At 36.1% G+C, this 26,801-nt stretch overlaps 1 protein-coding gene and 1 long non-coding RNA gene across 15 annotated transcripts in view; one reads left to right on the forward strand and one right to left on the reverse strand.

Moving 5' to 3' along the window:
• Positions 1–26,801, forward strand: part of PEAK1 (pseudopodium enriched atypical kinase 1) — a 292,413-nt gene that overhangs the window by 78,822 nt on the left and 186,790 nt on the right. The window lies entirely within an intron of this gene.
• LOC131381226 (uncharacterized) overlaps positions 1–26,801 on the reverse strand; it is a 72,851-nt gene that overhangs the window by 45,075 nt on the left and 975 nt on the right. The window contains exon 3 of the long non-coding RNA XR_009209830.1: positions 1,954–2,055. This is a non-coding gene — a long non-coding RNA (uncharacterized LOC131381226). The remainder of the gene's footprint in view (positions 1–1,953; positions 2,056–26,801) is intronic.

The raw sequence follows: 26,801 nt of genomic DNA on the forward strand, positions 1-26,801 counted from the left end.
TTTTTTCAAAGAGGTAAAAATAGAACTATCATATGATCCAGCAATGCCACTGCTGAGTAAGTTTTCAAAAGCATTGAAAGCAAATTCTCAAAGACATATGTACACACCCATGTTCATAGCAACACTATTTATAATAGCCGAGAGGTGGAAGGTACCCAGATGTCCATCATCAGATGAATGGATAAACAAAATGAGGTATATACATACAGTGGGATATTATTTAGCTTTAGAAAGGAAAGAAATCCTGTTACATGCTACAGCATGGAAGAACTTGAAGACATTATGCTAAGTGAAATAATCCAGTCACAAAAAGACATATGCAAGCCAGATGTGGTGGTTCACTCCTGTAATCCCAGCACTTTGGAAGGCCAAGGTGGGAAGATTGCTTGAGCCCAGGACTTCTAGACTAGTCTGGGCAACATAGTGAGACCCTTTTCCTACAAAAAAAATGTAAAAAATTAGCCAAGCATGGTGGCTCCTGCCTGTAGCCCCAACTACTCAGGAGGCTGAGGCAGGAAGATCACTTGAGCCCGGAGATTGCAGCTGCAGTGAGCTGTGATCATGTCACTGCATTCCAGCCTAGGTGGACAGAGCAAGAACCTGTATAAAAAAAAAAAAAAAAAAAAAAAGACATGCTGTATGATTCGACTTATATGAGGTATCTGAAGTAGTCAAATTCATAGAAACAGAAAGTAGAATACCAGGGGCTAAAGGGAGAGGGAAGAGGAATTCTTAATGGGTATAAGTTTCAGATTTGCATGATGAAAAAGTTCTGGAGATATGTTTCACAACAATGTGAATATACTTAACATTACTGAACTGTACATTTAAAAATGGTTAAGATTTTATGTTGTGTGTGTGTTTTTTTTTACCGTAATAAAAGAAATGAAGCCAGTCATTCAATAACTGTTCATTAAATGGTGGTTTTGTGTTTGCATACTGCTGGGCTAAGGAGATATAAAGATTACTAAAAGCTCTTAAGTCCTTTAAATCAATGTAACTTAGTGCAGCTGCATTGAGGTGTAATATTATTATTTCTTAAATTTATTTATTGTAAAAATCTAAAACTGTTCTAAAAAATAATAAAGTCTTAATTTTTAGATCAGTTTTAGATTTTTACAAACACTTCAGACAGTACAGAGCTCCTGATCCCCATACACAGTTTCCCTTATTAACATCTTGCATTAATATGCTTGTGGTACAATAAATAATTTGTCTTGTCTTTGTCTTAGACTTTTTTACATGGAAATTATAAGACTCTTGCAATTTCTGAAGTGATAGGTGTATCTTTGTTATGTGAACTTGGTAACTTATGGTGGACCCCTAGATTGCCTCAAGATGGGAGCTGTCACCAGAAAGAACAACCATGTGATTAGAAGGTTGGGACTTTAGGCCAGTCTGACCTGGTGGGAGTAGGAGGGTTTGAGTCCAGTCATGTGGCTGATGATTTGAACAATTATGCCTATGTAATAACCCCTCAATAAAAACTATGGACACCAAAGCTCAGTGGAGCTTTTTTTTTTTTCTTTTGAGATGCAGTCTTGCTCTCTCACCCAGGCTGGAGTGCAGTGGCACGATCTCAGCTCCCTGCAACCTCTGCCTCCCGGGTTCAAGTGATTCTCCTGCCTTAGCCTCCCGAGGAGCTGGGATTACAGGCATGTGCCACCATGCCCAGCTGATTTTTTTATTTTTTGTAGAGACAGGGTTTCACCATGTTGGCCAGGCTGATCTCAAAACTCCTGACCTCAGATGATCCACCCGCCTCCCAAAGTGCTGGGATTACAGGCGTGAGCCACCACCCCCAGCCAAGCAGAGCTTTTTGGTTGGTGAGAACATAGGTGTACTGGGAGAGTAAGTGCCCTGACTCATGGGGAAAGGGCATAGAAACTCTACACTTCGGACCCTCTAAGACCTTGTCCTGTGTGTATTTTTTATAGTAAAGTTATAACTTACTCAAGAGGCTGAGGTGGGAGAATTGTTTGAGCCCAGGAGATCAAGAGTTGCAGTGATCTGTGATTGTGCCACTGCAGTCCAGCCTGGTGACAGAGCAAGACCCTGTATAAAAAAAAAAAAAGCTATAATTGTAAATATAGTACTTTCCTGAGTTGTGTAAATCTTTCTAGCCAATTTCTGAACTTGAGGGAGTCATGGAAACCTCTAAATTTATGGCTGGTTGGCCAGAGTGCAGGAGGTCTGGAGACTCCTGAAGTCCAGCTGGTTTCTAAAGTAAAGGGCAATATTGTTTGGGATCATACCCTTTAACTTGTAGGGTCTACACTAACACTGGATGGTTAGTGCCAGAATTGAATTACAATATACACAGTTATGGTTGAAACAGAATGGTGGTACATTCAATTAATGAACCAATATTGATCCCTTATTTTAAAGTAGAGTCTATAATTTACACTGTGGTTCACTCTTTATATATAGTTTCATGAGTTTTGACAAATTGATAATAGCATCTATCTGCGATTACAGTGGTAATGGTAGATATTCCATTCAAGCAGAATATTTTCACTGCTGGAAAAGTCATCTGTACTCCATTCATTCATTCCTCCTTCCTCAACGCTGAACCCTTGGCAACCACTCATCTTTTCTGTTTTCATAAGTTTGGCATTTTCAGACTGTCATGTAGTTGGAATTATATAGTATGTAGTCTCTTCAGATGGCTTCTTTCACTTATCTGTGTTAGGCCAAGCTTCCTGTATGTTCTATGGTTTGATAGTTCATTTATTTTTATTCCTGAGTAATATCCCAATGAGTGGACTTAATACACTTTATCTATACCTATTGAAGGACATCTTGATTGCTTCCAAGTTTTCACAGTTAAGAAATAAAACTTCTGTAAACATTTGCATGAAGGTTTTTGTGTGGACGTTGGTTCTCAAATCAGAATGCAATCGCTGGATCATATAGTAAGACTAAGTTCAACTTTGTGAGAAATTGCCAAACTATCTTCCAAAGTTACTGCATCATTTTGTATTCCCAGCAACACTGAATGACAGATCCTGTTGCCCCATGTCTTTGCCTGCATTTGGTTTTATGTTTTGAATTTAGCCATTCTAATAAGTGTATGGTATGGTAGTTCATTGTTTTAATTTGCAGTTCCCTAATAATATATGATATTGAGCCTCTTAACATATGCTTATTTTTCATATGTGTATCTTCTTTGATGAGGTGTCTGCCCAGATCACTGGCCCACTTTTTAATCAGACTGTTTTCTTAATGTGGAGTTTGAGTTCTATGTATATTTTAGATAACATCCTGATTTCAGATATGTCTTTTGCAAATATTTTCTCTCAGTATGTGACTTGTGTTTTCATTAACAATGTCTTTTTTCAGAGCAGAAGTTTTAATGATGTCCAACTTACCAGTTTGTTTTTCTTTGGTAGTGCTTTTGGTGTTGAATCTAAGAAGTCATCGTCGAACCCAAGTCACCTAGATGTTTTTCTGTGTTACCTTGTAAAATGTTTATAGTTTTATGTTTTATATTTAGGTGTATAATCCATTTTGAGTTAATTATGTATAAATTTAATTTTGTGTGAATTTTGTTTTACATTTTTAAAATTATAAAATATTTAGAACATACAATTAGATATAAACACTAATATAATGACCTATATCTAAAGTACTTACCAAATGGCTTTATGAAGTCTTACTTTTAGGGAGGCTAAGGCAGTGGGTTGCTTGAGCCCAGGAGCTCTAGACCAGCCTGGGCAACATGACGAAACCCCATATCTACAAAAAAACTAGCTGGGTGTGGTGGCATGTGCTTGTAGTCCCAGCTACCCAGGAGGCTGAGATGGTAGGATCACCTGAGCCCAGGAGGTTGAGGCTGCAGTGAGGCATGATTGCAGTACCATGCTCAAGCCTGGGCGACAGAATGAGACTGTTTCAAAAAAAAAAAAAAAAAAAAAAAAGTCTTAACGTTTTACCTTATTAATCTACAGATTCTAAAATCAATGCAGTTGAGACCCTTGTGAATTCCTCCTTATCTCATCCCTCTCCCCTTCTCAGAAATAACCAATTTACAAATTTTAAAATTTCATGTTAACATTACATGTATTTCTGCAACTTGTTTATTTCAAAATTCAGCATTGTTTTTGAAATTTAGACACTTTTTTTTACTATAAGGAAAAACATTTTAATTTAAAGCAATTTAATGTTAAATAATCAATTTACTATAAGTGTTAATTTTTTCATGGTTTCTTACATTAGCTTAGATAGAAATACATGGTTTTCTGGAATCTACTATGATTTAGTTCTGACCTGAAGGTTAAGTTTTTCAATCCTTTAAAGACGTATCTTTAAATTTTATTGTGGGATTCATTTTGTAGAGGCTTACTAAATTGGTTCTAAATAGCTAGATATATATATATATATTTTAAGATTTTTCATGTGGTGTATATTTTTTAGAATGTATATACAATTGAGATTAGATTGTTAATATGATGTTCCATAGCTAGTCTGTTAACAATACTCAACAGAAGCTATTGTAGAAAGACTTAATTTTTACAAAATGTGCTGTTAGTTGGAGAGTGTGCCTTTTATAAATTTCTTTCTGGGGCTCTTTTAAAGTCACGGATTTTCTTTAAGCATCAGTTTCTGAGAGCACAATTTATAGATTTAATCAGATAATCTGTGCAATTCAAGGTGGAGGTAAAGCCATAGCTTCCTCCCTCAGCAAGAGGAAAGTGACTTGATTTTGCTTGGGATGGGATGAGTTGAACCTAATTATTTATGCTGATGAATGCAGCAAGTTTCATCCAGCAAAAGCAGATGTTTGCAGAATCTTCTGTGGCCTAAATTAAATCTGAACCATACAGGATTGCAGTCTTTAGAGAAGGCTACTCCCATTGTCTGTGGTATTAATTGTGCATGCTAGTCTGTCACTGCTGATTTGATTATCATTGCTTATTTATCCTTTCATTGGTATACAGTTTGAGTCCAATAGCTAAAAAAGCTCAAATTTTTACTGCTTTACACATTTGAAAAATAATGACCTCTTTTTACCTCAAGATAATTTATTATAGGTTCCAGAAAGTGGTATGATGGTACTTCCAATTCAGATTATTTTTTTCTAGCAGCACCCCCAAATTATTGACAGAATCAGCTGTAATTTAATGAGAACAGACTAATATGCCAAAGGAATTGATTTTTTTCTTAAGTCCTTGCTCTTCTTAGCTCTATTGCATGAAATGCTAAAGTAGCTTTTTCCCCCTCTGTCTTCCTCAAGGATAAAATGTGTTCCAGATTTTGTCTCCCCAGCTCTTCTTCTAGTGACACTGTGTTCATAACTGTGCTATAATAATAAAGGGTTACTGACAAATGACTTTTCCGGGTTAATTTTTTGCATATGCCATGGTTTTAGATTTCATCTCATTCATGGGAATTAATCCATGGTAAAAGTTTTGTAGCATATCTCTGAGGTAAGTGAAAGTTAAAAATTCTGTTAGTGTGGAATCTCTGCCAGACTACATCTTATCTTCTGTTTGGTATTTTGTGTTCAGGATCTTTGTATGCCAGGATGATGAATTCAGATTAATCTCTGGATGATGTTACAGACCTATTAATTTCAGAGAAATCATCAAATTCTTAGTTTGATCATGTAGTTACTTTACATTATTATAATCTTCAATGATTATTTCTTGATTTTTAAAATAAATATTAACTGATGGTTTCTCCTCTCAAATAAATGAAGTACCATTCCTGGCACCTTTCAAAATAAACTTCTTGTCTTGGCATACTTAGAACCTTTTTTTTTTTTACCCCCAGTGGAGCTTTCATGTCTGTATTATCTTGTCTTGGCTGAGTTTATCTGGACTTCTTTTACTCCTCTACCTGCTTCTCAAACTTCATGGGCACAGGTAGGATATAATGATGCTTCTTACTGTTGGCATCTTGATGGCTAGCCCCGCATCTTGATTGGTTACTTTGTTGTCTTTTTTCTCTTTTTCCTATCTTTACTCATTCTGTTTCCTCCATAAACACCTACTATAATCTAGTTAATTTATGTCTTTGGATATTTGTGTATCTTTGGAAAATATTATATAGTGTCTCGTACATATATATATAGGTTTGTAATTTTCACAAATGGCCTTGGTCTGTACATCCCATGTTGTTCTTTTTTTTTTTCATTTAGCCCTATATTTAAACAATCTATTTTTGTTGCTATATGCAATTCTGGTTCATTACTTCTGACTGCTATACAGTATTATATCACGTACACACTCTTATCCATGTATACTGTGTATTTGTCTTATTTATACATTTTTCTGATGGCACTTGGGTGTATTCAACTCCATGTGCCATTAATAATGTTGCAGCGATAATCTTCATTTTATTTTATAGAGGTATATAATCAAGAATGTGATTGATCTGTTGTTGGATGTCCATTATTAAGTTCACTAAATATTGCCAGATTGCTCTGTAGAATGACTAGATAGTTTTTACTGCTTTGAGCAGTGCATAAGGATTCAGACTCTATTTTTAATGTGGGCAACCAGCAACAAGCAACTGAAGAGCTGCTTTTATAGACATGATTAGCAAACTGCCAAATTATGTGTGAATAATATAAAACCAAAGTAGGTTACATTAACCCCTAACTCAGAAGGGACTCCTGAGTGGAACAGCTGCCTTGGTTCCTAGTAAATATCTCTATAATGAGAGCTTTTTGGTGAGAGAATATGAGGGTGAGCCCTCATTGCAAGTAACTCTGCCTACCAGCCATGTGGACAGTTTAGTTCTGCAAGATGTAAGTGATTAGATTCTTTGTGCCCATTGTGGTTCTTGGAATGCAAACATGAATGAGGGTGATTCTCTGCCCCTGAAGCTCGATGATTGTAGAACAAGTAGGTGCAGATCTTGTGCTCATCTGTCTTTTGGAGAGACCCCTTTGCTTCATCTCAGAGAAGCTGGCACTCACTGTTTAGTCTTTCATAGCAGTCTTTTAATGGCACTGTTATTCTTGTTATCTTACTTTCAAAAATTAAGACACAGAGATACCTGGGTCTATTAACTCTGACCATTTGGAGTCCTACTAGTCCATCGTTATACCTAACCTGGTAAAAGATTTCCCAGAAAGAGATAGGTGTTCTTATTGTGGCATTTGTTTCCTGAAGTGCAATGATTGGGGTGGGAGGGATGGCATGTTGTTAAGTCTCTTTGAATTGGTAAAATGGAGATTGGAAACTATTACCTAGAAGCATGGATTAATTAAAAGTAGTAAGAGGGCTGTGTACAGTTACTCACACCTGTAATCTGAGCACTTTGGGAGGCTGAAGTGGAAGGATTATTTGAGGCCAGTAGTTTGAGACCAGCTTGGGCAACATAGCAAGACCCTGTCTCTACAACAGCAACAAAAAATTAGCTGCATGTTGCAGTGCACGCCTGTAGTCTAGATACTCAGGAGGCTGTGTCAGGCGGTTCGCTTAAGCCCAGACTTCATAGCTGCAGTGAGCTATGATCATGTCACTGTGATCCAACCTGGGCAACAAGCCAGACCCTGTCTCTTGAAAAAAAGTAGTAAGCATCAATGTGATGTATAGTGATAAGAATACAGATAACAGTATTGGGCAAAATAGCAGAAAAAACAGTTTCCTATCTTCACCCATCTAAATTTCCATTAAAAAGACCACTAGATACATAGATGAATGGGAAAAACACTGCATGTGTATTAGAAGCTAGAACTTAATGCCACTCATGCCAGAAAACCCAGAATAATCTTTGTTAGGCGCCATTGCTTATGGACCTGGAATGAAAGAAGTAATTGAGGAGGAGCCCCTCAAGGAGAATCTTTCTGAGAGAGAACTGTTAAGTTGGGAGGGGCAGTAAACTTAATGCATGTTCCTACAAAGCACAGTGTTTAAATTCCTCTCTTGGCTCTTTGACCAGAAGCATTTGTGAACACTGTTTATAGATCTAGAGTTTGCTTATAGCACCTCCCTAGAAGGAGCCTGTCCACATAGGTGGCCTAGTCACTAAGTTCCCAGCTATCAACCCTCCTGCCTCGAACCCTGTTCAGATTGCTGGATAGCTCAACTAGCAATCTGTTGAGATTTGTGTTCTCAAAAAGGTTTAGTCATTAAACCTGGGGAAGCTGAATATCCATAATAAAAAGGAAGCAATCTGACAGGATTCTGAAGACATGAAAATACAGTTGCCAAATTAAAATCTCTGGATGCAGTGAATAGCAAATTAGACACTGCAAAAATAAATCAAAATGACAAAATAAGACAAAAGGAAGACAGTTCAGGAGATAAAATATATTGTACAAACAGCAAGAATATCAGAAAGAGAGAGATGGAGCACACGCATTGTTAAAAAAATAGATGGAAATGATGCTCATCCAAAAGTAATACAAATAAAAATATGAAAATATTTCCTGCTAGACTTTTTGTAATTGGAGGCATTTATGCTAGAGACAATATGAAAGGAACCGAGTTGATGGAGGTATAGAGAACCAACCCATAAATTCTCGCATGAAAGAGCAAACTGCCTGGGTCGTGAGTGGAAGAGATGCTGAATAAATCTGACTAAATCTCCTCTACTTCTCGGAAACAAGGATAAGCAGGTACAAGTAGAAGCCTGGCAAGATGGGAGACCTTCATCTGGAAAATATTTCTTCTTCCTGGAATAATAAAAGGCCTTTCTGGTGTCAGGACCAGAAAGACTACATGGTTGGGCAGTCATTTCAAAAGAGAAGACAGCATTACTATTATGCACAAGTGATCGATTATCTACCAGAAAATCTAGGAAAATTACCTGAAAGCCTATTTGAACTAAAATTATGTGGTTAGTTACGTCTAAATGTACTGAAGTCAGTACTTTTTTAATATTCAAGGAATACCTAGTTGGAAACTACAATGGAGAAAAAAAATCTCTTAAGTATTTAGAAACAATTAAAAAGTACAAATTATTTTTTAAAAACCTTACAGGATAACATAAAGAGAGTCGAATAAGTACAGAGATTAAACATGTTTCTAATAAGCAGGACTCAGTCTTATATTAATTCTTCCCAAATCTATGAATTTGATGCAATTCTAATCAAAATCTAATTAACATTTTTGATTCAGAAGTGGGATGAAATAGGGAAATTTAACAAAATTGGTCTGAAATTGTTCTAGAATAAGTTTAAAAGAAAATTTTTGAAGGAGTAGCATTATGAACTTGGAATTGCACCACCGTATATTAGAAGATTTTTATAAATCTGCAATGATTAAAACCATATGATGTTGACTAAGAATGGAACAAGGTAGAGTTCTAAAAAAATACAGATTAATGTATGATAGTGAAGCCATTTCAATCGATTAGGAGAATGAATTAGTAAACAAAAGTGGTGAGAATATTGACTTAAAATTATCACAAGAATATAAAACTAGAGTTGTACTTCATGCCATGAGCTAAGATTTCAGATGGTTAAAATAATGAAAACATTTTAAAATAGAATAAAAACATAAGGAAATGTGTGTGCGTAAATATATAATCAAGTAGTGGAGAAATTATCTTCTATTTTTAATGTTTAAGAAAATATTTATTCTTAGATAAGCTTATATAGTTGTTAGAGAAAAGAAATATACAAGCAAAAAGAAGAAAAAATACCCAGACTTCTACCCAGTTAAAAACCACAAAACCACCATTGGTTTCTAACTTGATAGCATGTTGGTTGTATATAGAAGCACTCTTCTAAATGCAAAATTAAGCGAAGAATAACACAGAAAAAGTGATTGAATCCAGCACAGTGGCTCCTGCCTGTAATCGCAGCACTTTGGGAGGCTGAGACAGGAGGATGGCTTGAGCCTGGGAGTTCAAGACCAGCCTGAGCAATAAAGTGAGACCTCTTCGCTATTAATAAATAAATAAATAAAGTGATTTAGTTGCACAAAAAATTATGTATCAAATACCATCAACAAAATTGAAAGGCAGATGTCAAATACGAAGGAATATTTATGCCATGTGATAAAAATTTAACACCTTTAATGTATGAAGAGCACTTATAAGTCAATAAGAAATGAATACCTGAATAGGAAAAGGAGCAGTCATCAATAGGGCAATTTGTCATGGAAAACAAAATCAACCAATAAATATGGGAAAGCTTCATCAATCTCATTAGTAAACAAAGAAATGGATAATAAAACAATAAGGTACCGTTAAAAAAATGAAGTACCATTTAAAATCTACCAATAAATGTGGGAAAGCATCATCAACCTCATTAGTAAACAAAGAAATGGAAAATAAAACAATAAGGTACCATTAAAAAAAATGAAGTACCTTTTAAAATCTAGCAGATTGCTAAAGCTTTAAAAAATGATAATGCTACCATGGGACAGGGTGCCTGGAAACAACCACTGTCCATTAACTAATAAAATTTATATTTTCCTCTAACTTTCCTATTGTTTTTTGTTTTTTTTTTTTTGAGACTCAGTCTCGCTCTGTTGCCCAGGCTGGAGTGCAGTGGTGCGATCTCGGCTCACTGCAACCTCTGTCTCCCGGGTTCATGCCACTCTTCTGCCTCAGCCTCCCGAGTAGCTGGAACTACAGGCACCTGCCACCACACATGTCTAATTTTTTTGTATTTTTAGTAGAGACGAGATTTCACCGTGTTAGCCAGGATGGTCTTGATCTCCTGACCTCGTGATCCACCCCTCTCGGCCTCCGAAAGTGCTAGGATTACAGGTGTGAGCCACCGCACCCTGCCAAAAAATTTTTTAACAAGCAAAAATTATGTGGTGACCAGGTATTCCTGTTTAGTTTCGGGGGAAAAAAATAAAATTTTTGTGTTTTGTCAAAAAAGGACTCACATATGCATTGTTAGTGAGGAGAAATGTAAGCTTATATTACTAGCTATTCTCTAGAGCAGCTTATTTTTTAATTTATTTTTATATTTTTTTGAGATGGAGTCTTGCTCTGTCACCCAGGCTGGAGTGCAGTGGCGTATTTTTAGTAGAGACAGAGTTTTGCCATGTTGGCCAGGCTGGTTTTGAACTCCTGACCTCAAGTGATCCACCCAGCTCAGCCTCCTAAAGTGCTGGGATTACAGGTGTGAGCTACCTCACCCAGCCTCTAGAGCAGTTTCAAAAATGTATTAAAAGCATTCATGAGTGCTGGGCGCAGTGGCTTACGCCTGTAATCCCATCACTTTGGGAGGCCAAGGCAGGCAGATTACGAGGTCAGGAGTTCAAGACCAGCTTGGCCAATATGGTGAGACCCTGTCTCTACTAAAAATACAAAAATTAGCTGGGTGCGGTGGCACGAGCCTGTAGTCCCACGCTACTCGGGAGGCTGAGGCAGGAGAATTGCTTGAACCCGGGAGGCGGAGGTTGCAGTGAGCTGAGATCGTGCCACTGACTCCAGCCTGGGCAACAGAGTGAGACTCCATCTCAAAAAAAATAAGTAAGTAAGTAGGTAAGTAAATAAATAAATAAGTAAATAAATAAAAGCATTCATGATCTAAATACTTTTTGATCCAACAATTGTACTTAAAATAATTTTTCCTAGAGAAATTATCAGAGCTGTGCAGGAAGATATATATTTCAAAGATACTGTGTGTATGCAAGGATATTTATGATACAGTAAATGTAGAAACAACCTAAATATTTAAAATAGAAAATTGTACAGGCATGGTGGCTCATGCCTGTAATCCCAGCACTTTGGGAGGCCGAGGTAGGTGGATCACCTGAGGTCAGGAGTTCGAGACTAGCCTGGCCAACATGGCAAAACCCTGTCTCTACTAAAAATACAAAAATTAGCTGGGCGTGGTGGCACATGCCTGTAGTCCCAGCTATTGGGGAGTTTGAGGCATGAGAATCAGTTGCACCCAGGAAGCAGAGGTTGCAGTGAGCCGAGATCATGCCCCTACACTTCAGCCTGGGCAGCAGAGCAAGACTTCATCTCAAAATAAATAAGTAAAAATTTTAGACATAATAAAATAGAAAATTGATTCAATCTACTACATAGTATATGTCTATAATGGAATGCTATGCAATAATTAGGAATGCTAATAGTAAATGACAAAAGTTGAGTATAAATTTTAGATACACTTTGATCCTAATTACTCAGCCATTCACTCACAAATACTTAGTACCTACTGTATCCTAGGAATTGTTTTGGAACCAAGAGATAGAGCACTGAGTGAGGAAAAAACAAAACAGGTCATTTCTTTGCCTTCATGGAACTTACATTCTAGTTAGTAGAGAGAACAGTGAACAAATAATTTGTCAGTTGGTGATAATTGGAGAAAAATATAACAGAGTAGGTTGATAAGTTGTACCAAGGGAGGGAAAGGGAAAGAATGCCGTTTTATATACCGTAGGTCAGGGAAGTGTCTGAAAAATATTTGAATAAAGACCTGAAGAAAGTTAGGGAGGAAGAGAGCAATGTTTACGTCTGGGGTAAGAATATTCCTTGTGGAGGGAACTGTGTGTATTCCAGCAAGAGTAAGGAGGTCGGCTTGACCAGCACAGTTAAACCAGGGAGGAGAGTGTATGGGAAACAGGGTGAGAGAAGTGGAGGTTAGGGGTGAAAATGGAGGACCTTGTAGGACCTTTGTAAGCACTTTGGACTCACACATTGATGAGATGAGAAGCCATTGTAGAGTTTTGAGCAGAGGGATGAAATATGACTGACATTTTAAAAGATCTTCTTAGCTGTTTGGTGTAGAATAGACTGGAGAGGAGCTGTTATGGAATCATGGAGATAAGAGGTGACTGTAATAACCCTGTCAAGAGATGATAGTAGCTTAGACCAATGATGAGAAGTAGTTAGATTCTGGATTTACAACTCTTGCCCACAAAGCCTTGTTTAAAGAAATAATGAAATACATACATCAACATGTCAATAGTTATCTCTATTTGGTAGTATTGCTAGTGATTTGTGTTTCTTTATACAGACCAATGTTATTCAAAATTTCTATATTATTACTTTTAAAAGCAGTAAAAAACAACTAAAAGTGACTTCTACTTTTTTGTATTTTTTTCTCCATTTCAGAGTATTATGTCCATTTAAAATTTTAAGAATTTTTTTTTCTTTTTAATATTAGGCAGTCGCTTCTGTCTTGTGATTCAGAGGGTGAATAGGTCCAGCTCTTAAATTAGAACCAAAATATTAGTTAACTGACTAGTGTAATTGATCAAGGGAGGAAATTACACTTTTTTCCCCCACTGCAGAGGACTGTATTCAGCATTTTCCCTGTCATTCTTGTTTTCCTCTGTAAACTCTAGAAACCCACTTTCATATATTGATAAATTCAATGCTGTAAGGAACAATTTTTTCTTATGTATTCTGCTGTTCTTACCTCATCACTAGTGCAGAATAACTCAGTGATGAAAAACTGTGCAATATAGTTCAACAGAATGGTCATGTCCAGGTCATCCTTGCTAATGAATGAGAGGTATATCATTGATTTCCTGAAAATCATTTGTATGTATCATTAGAAAATACTATGTTTTTTTTCCTCTGACTTATCTTTCTGATTTGCTTGATTACACCGAATAGTAAGACACTCATAAACCTGCTTACTCTAACTTAGGTGTGAGGTCTAGTGGTCCAGAGCATGCTGGTTGGCAGAGAGGGGATTAAAAGTCAGGGTGGAATTCAGACATGGCTATAGACAATCTGGAATTGATTGCATTCCTAAACAACAAATCAACAAAACAAAACCCTTAATTATCTGAAAGCCTAATTTGAGTGTTCTTTGGTCAATAATAGTAATCCTTGCTTTCACTGGCAAGGTTGAGTCCTGTAATATTAGTTAGAAAATAGAGATTCTGGCTTTTTACTCTCAGAAGAACCTCTCCAGGTGACATGAAGAGAGGACAAGATAAAATTTTGTTTTGTTCTGTGTTTTGGTTCCAAATCATGTTTTACAAGTAAATTGCAGATTTGTAGTGGGACTTGTTCTATAAACAACAAAGTTACTTCATGGCCTGTTGGTTGTATCTTAGCCCATTAATTAAAAATAAATGTGCTTTGTTTCATTTTCATGAAAATGAGAAAGTATATATCATCTTAGACTGTAGATTCTAAAGAAATGTAATACATGAACTAAATCTAAAGCTTTCTATACCTTCTGTATCTTTCTATGCCTACTAAGCAATTTATATGGTGGATAAATGTTTCATCATGTTTGATTTGTTTTTCTTTGTTTACCTAATTGGCATGTAGATTTTCAGTTCAGTTTTTTAATGATCCAGGATGGATGTGTTTGTTGTTGCTTCCTGAATGTTTTAGTGAAAATAATTCCTTTCTTCCAAAAACAACTATCTGGTTTATAATGCTTATGTTTTTTGAATTTTTCCATTACTTTTCTGTGAATTATGTGTGGCACTGTGGAAAGAAAATAGACTTTGCCTTCACACAGACCAGGTTGAATCTCAACATTGTCATGTAGTAGCTGCATGAAAAGCTGTGAGAGCCTCAGTTTCCTCACCAATCAAACTACATTATGGATTTCTTACAATGTTCCTCTAGCATTATGCCTAGTATATGGTAGGCAGCCAATAAGTATTACTTCTTTCTATTTTCCTTCCTTTATATTTTGTTTGTCTTCTTTATCGAATAGAACCTTTGGTAATTTTATTACAGTTTAAGGTAATTTATATAAAGAGCACTTTTAATGGTGAATGAAAAGAATGTCAGTTCTAAATTTGGTCTGCATGGCATCAGAGCTTCAGTCGAGGCCTTGCTTTTTTCCATTCTTTCAAAAAATGCTTATTATACAGTTCTGTGGTACATTCAAAATAAGTACTTGTGTCAGAATATCCTGCAAGATCCTTGTGCTAGAAGCTTTGTATACCTTGTCTAATCCTCACAACTATATAAGGTAGATATACTTTCTTTTTTATTGAAGAGGAAATTGAGGATCATATCAGGAAAGCTTTTAAAAATGTTTATGTACTAATGGGTCAATCAATGGATTAAAGTACATGTGATATACTGTAAAGTGATCTTTTGCCATTGGAGAGTGAAGGTTCCATTATCAGATCAGAGTAGTCTCCATTGGGACTTCAGAGCAGTGGTTGTCAAGAAGCTGTGAGGGAGTTGAGCTACTGCTATTATTTGTGATATTTGAGGCATCCTTGAAGTCATTATGCACTGTTGCCGTTTCAGGGTGCTTTGACCAAGGTTTTTTTCTTTTTTTTCCTTCTCCTTCCATAATGTGGCTTATCAATTAATTCTTAAATCTTCAAAATGTGAGTATCTTCCGTAATTTTCATCACTTTATCTTTGGCTATTGCAGTAACGTTGCATTTTTCCCCCTTATACAGTCTTTGTAATGATTCTAATTATATCAAAAGGAAAATCTAGCATGGGTATGGATTTTTTTTTTTTTACATTTGGTTTAGTGTTTCAGTTTTTCAGGGTTCACGTTAAAAAAAAAACAACAGTGATCTATACCTAGTTCTTCTTTTCTGTTAAAAAGGAAGATTAGGTCTTAGTATATTTTATTATTGTTGATATAATGTTCCATTAATGCTTAATATTGATCTTTTGTCATATATATTTATATACATTATAAAAGAGAACTTGTTTCATAGTTATCTGCTTCTTATTTACATGAAATATGAGTGTTAAAGAAATACAGACAGATGTTTAGAATACATTAGTGCCAAGTGTGAGTTTTTATCTTATTGGCATAGGAATTTACAGTGATTCATTGGGTTGTTTCTTTATTTAACTGGCTGATTCCAGTTTAAACATACCCTTGCCCCAACAATGATTTACTTTATTTAGAACCATAATCTGATGAGTGCAGAGACAACCTCAACCTAACATCCAAATATTTGATTTCGTAGTTATTAAAACATTAATATACTAATTACCATCATGTTGACAATCATCTGGGAATACTTTTTAGTATGAAAACTTTGAATATTTTCTTATTTCTAAAATCCAGGTTACTCATTTATGGTCTTTTCAAAGTGTAGTTTGTCCAGTGGTATTATTAGTTACTTTGGAAAGCAGGTAAGTATCAGAAATGTTTGGATTTTCTTTACATATTCTAAAGCCTTGGTTTAAATGATAGTCAAACATCATAGGCTGCTAAGTATTTTTGGATGTAGTTTGTTGTTGAATATGTTTACTCGAGGCAAATAATAGTGGGCCCTTTTGGGATTATTTTGCCTTGCTAAACTTAATTTCTGAAGATTTTAAATATGGTACATGAGATAGGTTTTCTTCTGTCTGCCTGCCTATAGCACAAGCTCTTTGTCATCAGTATTTTTATATATATATATTTTATATATAATATATATTTTATATACATTATATATATAATATATAATATATATTTTATATACATTGTATATATATTATACATAATATATATTATATATATTATATATTATATATAATATATATTATATATAATTATATATATTATACATTATATTTTATATTAATATATTATATATATTATATATATATTATATATATAAAAAATTTCCTGAATAGAATAGCATCAAGAATATAGACCCTGATTAATTCTGTGTTTGGTGGAAAATGAGAGCCAATCAGTTTCAGAACCATCGTAACATCTTAGGGAGTTGTTTTTCCAACACTACTAGGATATTGGATCTAAGAGCTAAGAATTATTTTTGTTTCTCTTAGATTACAAGTCAGGCAGTTTCTGTGATGAGAGAAATATTCCTTGTATCCACAAAATGCTGTCATCAGATGGAAAGTGCAGACTGAAATAAGGAAAGGGAGTCTCAGAAGAGAGCTTTTTAGCTTTGTTAGATTTATGACAGTAGAAAATGTGTATTCTCATTCTTACGAATGTTTTAAAATGATTTTGGCATTTCTGTTTCTTTGGAGATATTTTGTGTCCTTTCTTTTATTTCTCCTAATTAAAAATTTCTGGCTTTACTTACCTATTTGAAAGATTATCAAGACCGAGTATTATGGTTTGTCATCACAAGATAGTAGTTGAAAATGTTTGTTATTGATGTTTTTGAGCATCTCCTTTATCAAAGTTAATAGACCCTAATGTGAAAGTTCATTATGTCATTCTTTAAAATCCAAAGATGAATCTGTGTGTTGGGGGAAGGGAGTAGTGGGAGGGGGAAGTTAATTGTTCAAGATAGATGGCTAAAATGGCTTAGCAAATGGGGAGACTTAACTGCTTATAGTCTATGGAGATTATGTGAGATCAGATTTCTCTTACAATTTAGAACATTTAGTAAACAAATTCTAACTATATGGTGCTGGATTCTAAATCATAGAAGTTAGATTAGTCTATGGTTATGTTTTTTTTTTAATTTGTACTAGTTCTCTGTTAATATTTATATGGTCACCTTATATTTGTAGCTATTTTAAAATCTTAATCCATTCTCCAACTTTAACTTTGTATAAGGTAACCAAAACTTATTATATTTCAGGATGACCTAAATTCATATCAAAGAATCTTAGTCACTAAGAGGGAGAGGCATAAGAAAGCAGTGGGTATGGCACAGCTGGATTTTCAGATCCCAGTTAGAAAATCATCATTAAATATATCAGCTGAGAAATTTGGTTTGTATATTATTGAGAGAAACTAAATCCAAAGAGCTCACAAACATCTTTTTAAAAATCAGTTCCAAAATAGAAAGGTAGCACTTACTCTTGGAAACTTTCATTTGCCAAGAAAATGGAAACTTTACAAGGAGATGAACTGCTTCTGGCTTTTCAGTGGCCCCATCGCTGCTAATTTACCCTCTCTATGTAAAAGCTCTTGACAGCTGAGTTCCACCTATTTGCCATGGTCACACCAAGGAAAAAGTGTTTTATTAATTATTTTATTTATGTACTTATTTATTGAGATGGGATCTTGCTCTGTCACACAGGCTGGAGTGCAATGGCATGATCAAAGCTCACTGTAGCCTGCTACTCAGGCTCAAGCTGTCCTCCCACCTCGGCCTCCTGAATAGCTGGGAATACAGGTGTGTGCCACCACACCTGGCTAATTTGTTTTTGTAGAGACAGGGCTCCCTATGTTGCCCAAGCTGGTCCCAAACTCACAGTCTCAGCAATTCTCCCACCTTGGCCTCCCAAATTGTTGAGATTGCAGGCATGAGCCACCACACCCAGCCAAGGGAAGGGTTTTGAGAGAATGTATTCTAGCTGTTTTTTTGTTTTTGTTTCTTTTCCACATTATATTTCACTCTACTTGGGACCTAAGAACTGAATTCAATTTGATACATCACTGTTTGCTTCAAATTACTGTATAAATACTAGTGAGACAAATATGTCTAGATTTTTTTTTACATGGATTGTGGGTCTGATATTAGAAGTTGTTTGTTATGGTTTGAATCTGTGTCCCCATCCAAATCTCACATTGAACTGTAATCATCAGTGTTGGATGTGGGGCCTGGTGGGAGGTGATTGGATCATGGGGACAAATTTCTCATGAATGGTTTAGTACCATCCCCTTGGTACTGTCTTCACAATAGTGAGAGAGTTCTTGCAAGATCTGGTCATTTAAAAGTGTGTGGCACCTCCTATCCGTTCTTGCTCCTGCTTTTGCCATGTGTGATGCCTGCTCCTGCTTTGCCTTCTGCCACGATTGTAAGCTTCCTGAGGCCTTCCCAGAACCAGATGCTGCTGTGCTTCCTGTATAGTCTACAGCACTGTGAGCCAAATATACCTCTTTTCTTTATAAATTACCCAGTCTCAGGTATTTCCTTATAGCAATGTGAAAACAGCCTAATACATTGTTTTTAGCTGGTATAAAAACATTATTTTATTTTTTGTTTTGAGACAGAGTCTTACTCTGTCGCCCAGTGGTGCAATCTCAGCTCACAGCAGCCTCCGCCTTCTGGATTCAAGTGATTCTCGTGCCTTAGCCTCCTGAGTAGCTGGGCTTACAGGCACCCACCACTATGCCCCACTAATTTTTTCTATTTTTAGTAGAGATGGGGGTTTCACCATGTGGGCCATGCTGGTCTCGGAACTCCTGGCCTCAAGTGATCGGCCCGCCTCAGCCTCCCAAAGTGCTGGGATTACAGGTGTGAGCCATCACACCCAGCAATGTGGATCAATTTAATAATGCATTCACTCTGCAAATATTTATTGAGCCCATATTCCATAACCAAGTATTAGGAGTACAGAGATAAATAAGACATGTTTCCTGCCCTGAGGATCCCATTGTCTGTCTCTAAAGTCTTAAACTTTGTTAAATAGGGAATCCTTTCCCCATTTCTTGTTTTTGTCAGGTTTGTCAAAGATCAGATGGTTGTAGATATGCAGCATTATTTCTTAGGGCTCTGTTCTGTTCCATTGGTCTGTATCTCTGTTTTGGTACCAGTAACATGCTGTTTTGGTTACTGCAGCCTTGTAGTATAGTTTGAAGTCAGATAGCGTGATGCCTCCAGCTTTGTTCTTTTAGCTTAAGATTGACTTGGCAATGTGGGCTCTTTTTTGGTTCCATATGAACTTTAAAGTAGTTTTTTCCAATTCTGTGAAGAAAGTTGTTGGTAGCTTGATGGGGATGGCATTGAATCTATAAATTACCTTGGGCAGAATGGCCATTTTGACGATATTGATTCTTCCTACCTATGAGCATGGAATGTTCTTCCATTTGTTTGTATCCTTTTTTATTTCATTGAGCAGTGGTTTGTAGTTCTCCTTGAAGAGGTCCTTCACGTCCCTTGTAAGTTGGATTCCTAGGTATTTTATTCTCTTTGAAGCAATTGTGAATGGGTGTTCACTCGTGATTTGGCACTCTTGTTTGTCTGTTATTGGTGTATAAGAACGCTTGTGATTTTTGCACATTGATTTTGTATCCTGAGACTTTGCTGAAGTCGCATAATAGCTTAAGGAGATTTTGGGCTGAGACGATGGTCTAGATATACAATCATGTCATCTGCAAACAGGGACAATTTGACTTCCTCTTTTCCTAATTGAATACCCTTTATTTCCTTCTCCTGCCTCATTGCCCTGGCCAGAACTTCCAACACTATGTTGAATAGGAGCGGTGAGAGAGGGCATCCCTGTTTTGTGCCAGTTTTCAAAGGGAATGCTTCCAGTTTTTGCCCATTCAGTATGATATTGGCTGTGGGTTTGTCATAGATAGCTCTTATTATTTTGAGATATGTCCCATCAATACCTAATTTATTGAGAGTTTTTAGCATGAAGGTTGTTGAATTTTGTCAAAGGCCTTTTCTGCATCTATTAAGATGATCATGTGGTTTTTGTCTTTGGTTCTGTTTATATGCTAGATTACGTTTATTGATTTCCATATGTTGAACCAGCCTTGCATCCCAGGGATGAAGCCCACTCGATCATGGTGGATAAGCTTTTTGATGTGCTGCCGGATTTGGTTTGCTAGTATTTTATCAAGGATTTTTGCATCGATGTTCATCAGGGATATTCGTCTAAAATTCCTTTTTTTTTGTTGTGTCTCTGCCAGGCTTTGGTATCAGGATGATGCTGGCCTCATAAAATGAGTTAGGGAGGATTCCCTCTTTCTCTATTGATTGGAATAGTTTCAGAGGGAATGGTATCAGCTCCTCCTTGTACCTCTGGTAGCATTCGGCTGTGAATCCATCTGGTCCTGGACTTTTTTTGGTTGGTAAGCTATTAATTATTGCCTCAATTTCAGAACCTGTTATTGGTCTATTCAAAGATTCAGCTTCTTCCTGATTTAGTCTTGGGAGGGTGTATGTGTCCAGGAATTTATCCATTTCTTCTAGATTTTCTAGTTTATTTGCATAGAGGTGTTTATAGAATTCTCTGATGGTAGTTTGTATTTCTGTGGGATCGGTGGTGATATCCCCTTTATCATTTTTTATTGTCTCTATTTGATTCTTCTCTCCTTTCTTCTTTATTAGTCTAGCTAGCGGTCTATCAATTTTGTTGATCTTTTCAAAAAACCAGCTCCTGGATTCATTGATTTTTTGAAGGGTTTTTTGTGTCTCTATTTCCTTCAGTTCTGCTCTGATCTTAGTTATTTCTTGCCTTCTGCTAACTTTTGAATGTGTTTGCTCTTGCTTCTCTAGTTCTTTTAATTGTGATGTTAGGGTGTCAATTTTAGATCTTTCTTGCTTTCTCTTGTGGGCATTTAGTGCTATAAATTTCCCTCTACACACTGCTTTGAATGTGTCCCAGAGATTCTGGTATGCTGTGTCTTTGTTCTCGTTGGTTTCAAAGAACATCTTTATTTCTGCCTTCATTTCGTTATGTACCCAGTAGTCATTCAGGAGCAGGTTGTTCAGTTCCCAAGTAGTTGAGCTGTTTTGAGTGAGTTTCTTAATCCTGAGTTCTAGTTTGATTGCACTGTGGTCTGAGACACAGTTTGTTATAATTTCTGTTCTTTTACATTTGCTGAGGAGTTCTGGCTAGCCATATGTAGAAAGCTGAAACTAGATCCCTTCCTTACACCTTATACAAAAGTTAATTCAAGATGGATTAAAGACTTAGATGTTAGACCTGAAACCATAAAAACCCTAGAAGAAAACCTAGGCAATACCATTCAGGACATAGTCATGGGCAAGAACTTCATGTGTAAAACACCAAAAGCAATGGTAACAAAAGCCAAAATTGACAAATGGGGTCTAATTAAACTAAAGAGCTTCTGCACAGCAAAAGAAACTACCATCAGAGTGAACAGGCAACCTACAGAATGGGAGAAAATTTTCGCAATCTACTCATCTGACAAAGGGCTAATATCCAGAATCTACAATGAACTCAAACAAATTTACAAGAAAAAAAAACCCCATCAAAAAGTGGGCGAAGGATATGAACAGACACTTCTCAAAAGAAGACATTTATGCAGCCAACAGACACATGAAAAAATGCTCATCATCACTGGCCATCAGAGAAATGCAAATGAAAACCACAACGAGATACCATCTCACACCAGTTAGAATGCCGATCGTTAAAAAGTCAGGAAACAACAGGTGCTGGAGAGGATGTGGAGAAATAGGAACACTTTTACACTGTTGGTGGGATTGTAAAGTAGTTCAACCATTGTGGAAGTCAGTGTGGCGATTCCTCAGGGATCTAGAACTAGAAATACCATTTGACCCAGCCATCTCATTACTGGGTATATACCCAAAGGATTATAAATCATGCTGCTATAAAGACACATGCACACATATGTTTATTGTGGCACTATTCACAATAGCAAAGATTTGGAACCAACCCAAATGTCCAACAACGATAGACTGGATTAAGAAAATGTGGCACATATACACCATGGAATACTATGCAGCCATAAAAAATGATGAGTTCATGTCCTTTGTAGGGACATGGATGCAACTGGAAACCATCATTCTCAGCAAACTATTGCAAGGACAAAAAACCAAACACCACATGTTCTCACTCATAGGTGGGGATTGAACAATGAGAACACATGGACACAGGAAGGGGGACATCACACACTGAGGCCTGTTGTGGTGTGGGGGGAGGGAGAAGGGATAGCATTAGGAGATGCACCTAATGTTAAATGACGAGTTAATGGGTGCAGCACACCAACATGGCACATGTATACATATGTAACCAACCTGCACATTGTGCACATGTACCCTAAAACTTAAAGTATAATAAAAAAAAGCTGAGAAAAAATAAAAAAAAAAAGAAAAATAAAGCCTTAAACTTTGGCACAGAGAAATGTGAGGCTCAATTAGCTGGTCTAGATAAGGTCATTTAACTCTCAAATATGAAAAACAATGAACTACCAAGGCAAAGCATAAATTGTTGGTGTGGATATTCTATTTTATTTTGTCTAGAAAACCTTGGAAATAAGATTCTAGTAAACAGTGGAATTGTTTCTCCTTAGAGAGTTTGGTAGTCATTACTCAGTGTTTTAATAAATGTTTCCCCAGGTTCTACTATTTGTAAGCATCATGATCAGCACTAGGGATATAAAATATATGAGATAGAGTGTTTTATTCTTGAGGAGGTCAGTGGGGGAGACAGCTATATATGCAAATAATTACAGTATGGTGGGGATAGACATTTTATTATTGAATTCTGTACCAAGTGATTTCTGTTGGTAGGAGTGACACTAGGGAGTAAAGAGGGACTAAGGAGGTCAGGTAACAGTGACACTGGGCAATAAAGAGAAACTAAGGTCACCAGGCGAAAAATCCTGGATGACTGAAGGAGGCAGCCAGTTCTGCCTAGGAGAGTCTTTCAGAAGCTCTTTACTTCTACATCATGTATTAGCAATTTTAATTATGATTACTAAGAGAAAAACAAAAGTAAATTTTAAAGCACAAGAATATCTTTGTTACAAAGAAGGCATTTTGTTATTTATAATAAAATCTCATGTTGGTTCTGCCTTGTAGTTGACCTTTTAACGGTATTTTTCATTGGGAGCAGCTTCCCACTTTGCAAATGAAGAAAATAAACAAAGAAAGAGTAAAAGATCATCCACAGTAATATTGCCAGAAACAGCGATGAATTTGCTCTGCTCTAAATGGGTGCATCTATAAATTTGGTATTGGAAGGCCTATAACATTAGAATAGATAGCCTTGTAGGGTAGAACTATTTAAGAGGGATTGATGGTGCACAAAATTAGAAAACAGTGGTCCACATTCAATATTTTTATTTTATATATTGGCTAGTTGAAGTGGTTGGTGTTCTTATTCCTTAAAACCTGTTAAAAAGTAAAACACTTCAAAGAACCTTTTATCTCAGTGTTCTAGGTCTGTCTATTAGCCAGAGTGCCGTTTTCCATTATTATCACAAGCTACTCCTAGAATCTTCTCTGCATCCAACAGAAATTTCCTGTCTGGCAGTTACAACCAGTTTTGGTTTACTTTACTTTCTTTTATTTAAGAACTTTCAAAAATCAGTGATTAACGCTGGTTACTTCAGAGATAATGAGTATAATCAGTATACACTTATTTTTCCTTATATTTGAGATTTTCTTCAACAATTTTGCTCCTTTTTAAAGAAAGGTGTTTGTAGATCACTCAAAAGATTTAAAGCCTTGAGTTTTATAAGTGGTGCTTGGGCACGCTTTTTTTTTTTTTTTTTTTAACTACATTTGGGGCAAATTATTTCTTACCTTCCATTTGCCAGAATTTCACCTGTTATAGACCATAATAATTTCTCCACCTTTTCTGTAAGAATAGTTTAAAAGATAAGTGCTAGTAGGACATTAGATCAGAGTAGTTACTAAATTTCAAAGTATTATATCATAGTGATTATGAATATTGTTACAGCTGGAGGCAGTCTTCTTTGGATCCTATTAGGTTGTCTTCTTGGTTCTAGTGCAAGGTGTGGCAAAGCTTTACTTTTGAATTAGCATTTTATACTTTTGCCATCTTCAGAGAGTTTGTAGAACACTGACCACATTGTTAGGTGGTTCGTGGTTCAGGAAAGCAAATACTAACTCTGACTGTAGTAGCTACCTGAAGCACCTGTTGAGAATTAGGAGGTTTATAGGGGACATTTGGTAAGGAGGGGTGTCATCTATTAGCATCTGACATGATTGCAAGCTGGGAAGGGAGGGAGTGGGTTTTGTGTTACTTATACCACGTTTGCCAAATTCATAAAGGAGAATTAGAATAGATATTTATTCTAATTAATAACTTATAAATTATAATTTATAAATTAATGAGTCATTCTTACCATATCCCTCTTCAGAAAATCATTCTCTCTGTTCACATACCTCCAGTGAGAAGCTCACTGCCTGCCTGAGATCCCACTCTGTCGTTGGACAGCTCTGTTAGAAATTCTCCCCTGTAGTATCATTTTTCTTCCCATACATTTATTACCGTGTGTATCAAACATTTATGAAACCCTAATATAAGGGGTTTCTGGCAAGGGTTTATTATGAGGTTTTCTGTCATTTATCCTTTTTGCCCATTTGAAAACTTTTAAGTTAAATATTCACTGGAAGTTGCCAATATAATACAGAGATCTTCTGTCTACTCTTCACCAATTACCCCCAGTCATAACATCTTACAAAACTGTATTATAATAGCAAAACCATAAAATCGACAGTGGTATAATCCATAAGCCTTATTCAGATTTCACTAGTTTGTATACATTTGTGTGTGTGTGTATGCATGCATGCATGCCATTTTGTTACCTGTGTAGATTTGTCTAACTATCAAAATAGTCAAGATACAAAGCTGTTCCATATCTACAAAGATCTCCCTTATGCTACCCCTTTATAGTTACCCTCAATCTTCCCTCCCCCCTGCCAATTCCTGGTCCCTGGCAACCATTAATCTGCTCTCCATTTCTGAATTGTCATCATTTTGAGAATGCTATATAAATGGAATCATACAGTATTTATATATAGCCTTTTAGATTGGCTTTTTACACCCAACATGATTCCCTTGAGATCTATCCAAATTGTTACGTATATCAATAGTTATGCTGGTTGGTGTTCTTTTTAATAATTACAGATATCTTTCCTTCTAAGACTACAATAAACATTTGCCTAACAATATGAACATTTGAAATATTATAAAAGTGATTAAACTTGTAGAGCTTTTCAATTTGAATTCAGTCATTTTACAGTACATATGATATCTCAACTTTGATAATTTGTTGCTGAGCTGTGAGGGCTAACAGGAGTGGAAGACTGAGAGTCAGGAGACCCCATTCTTCTGTCTGTTTTTAACCAGCTCTGGGAACAGATGCTCCTGATTCAATTCATTTGTGCTGCTGCTGATGTGGCCAAGGGTTGTCTCCCTGATAAGGTAATTGTCAGGATGAAATGAGACATAAAAGTCAAAATATAAATTTACGTATAGTATGTCAAACAAAAATCAATGTGCAAGGTACAAATTAAAAGGAAATATACTGAATTATTAACTGATTGTGTCTGGTATAATGAGATTGATAATAACAAGTTGTTCAGTGTTTTTTTAAAAAGAATTTGCCTTTTCTAATTTTTCCATAATGAAGGCATATTTTATCTTTGTTTTTCTGTGCATAAAAATAATGCATACTTAATAAAAATTGAAACATGACAGATATTTACACTAGGAAATAAAAACTTACTGAAATTCCCCACCCAGACTTAACGATTTTGAACTGTTTGTTGTATTTTTTTTTCTATGCACATAGTAAGCTTTTGTTATTATTGAAACAGAAAATGAGAATTTGCTGTGCATATTGTTTTGCATCTTATTTATTTATTTATTTGAGACAGAGTCTTGCTCTGTCACCCAGGCTGGAGTGCAGTGGTGCCATCTTGGTTCACTGTCTTAAAAAAAAAGAAAATTCATTTTAATGGGTTATGTTACAGGGTTGAGGTCAGCCTACAGACACAAAATAGGTTAACTGAAATTTTTTTTTTTTTTCGTATCAGGTTTAAATTTTTTCATTGGAACAGGATTTGAGGGTGGGGATACTAAATGTGGCAGGGTTCAACAAATTTACATTTTATCAAAATAAGGTTCTTAAAGAATACAATGATAACATATGCTTTAACTCTTACAACACAAACCCTCGTATTAATTGATGGTCACAGAAAAATACTGTAATGCTTTAAACAAAAGTTTTAAAATACATCAGTGACACAAATTTTGAAAGGAAGACCACAGAAATAAAGTACCATTTTCATCACATCATATCAAGGGTGTATACTGTCAGCATGACTTATCACTGTTGATGTTAACCTTGATCACTGGCTGAGGTAGTGTTTGCCAGGTTTCTCCATTGTAAAGTTATTCTTTTCCCCTCTTTCCATATACTACTCTTTAAAAGGAAGTCTTGGCCAGGCATGGTGGCTCACACCTGTAATCCTAGCACTTTGGGAGGCCAAGGTGGGCAGATAATCTGAGGTCAGGAGTTCGAGACCAGCCTGACCAACATGGAGAAATCCCGTCTCTACTAAAAAAAAAAAATACACACACAC

The sequence above is a fragment of the Hylobates moloch genome, unplaced genomic scaffold, assembly GCF_009828535.3.
Source record: "Hylobates moloch isolate HMO894 unplaced genomic scaffold, HMol_V3 SCAFFOLD_14, whole genome shotgun sequence".
NCBI lineage: Eukaryota > Metazoa > Chordata > Mammalia > Primates > Hylobatidae > Hylobates > Hylobates moloch.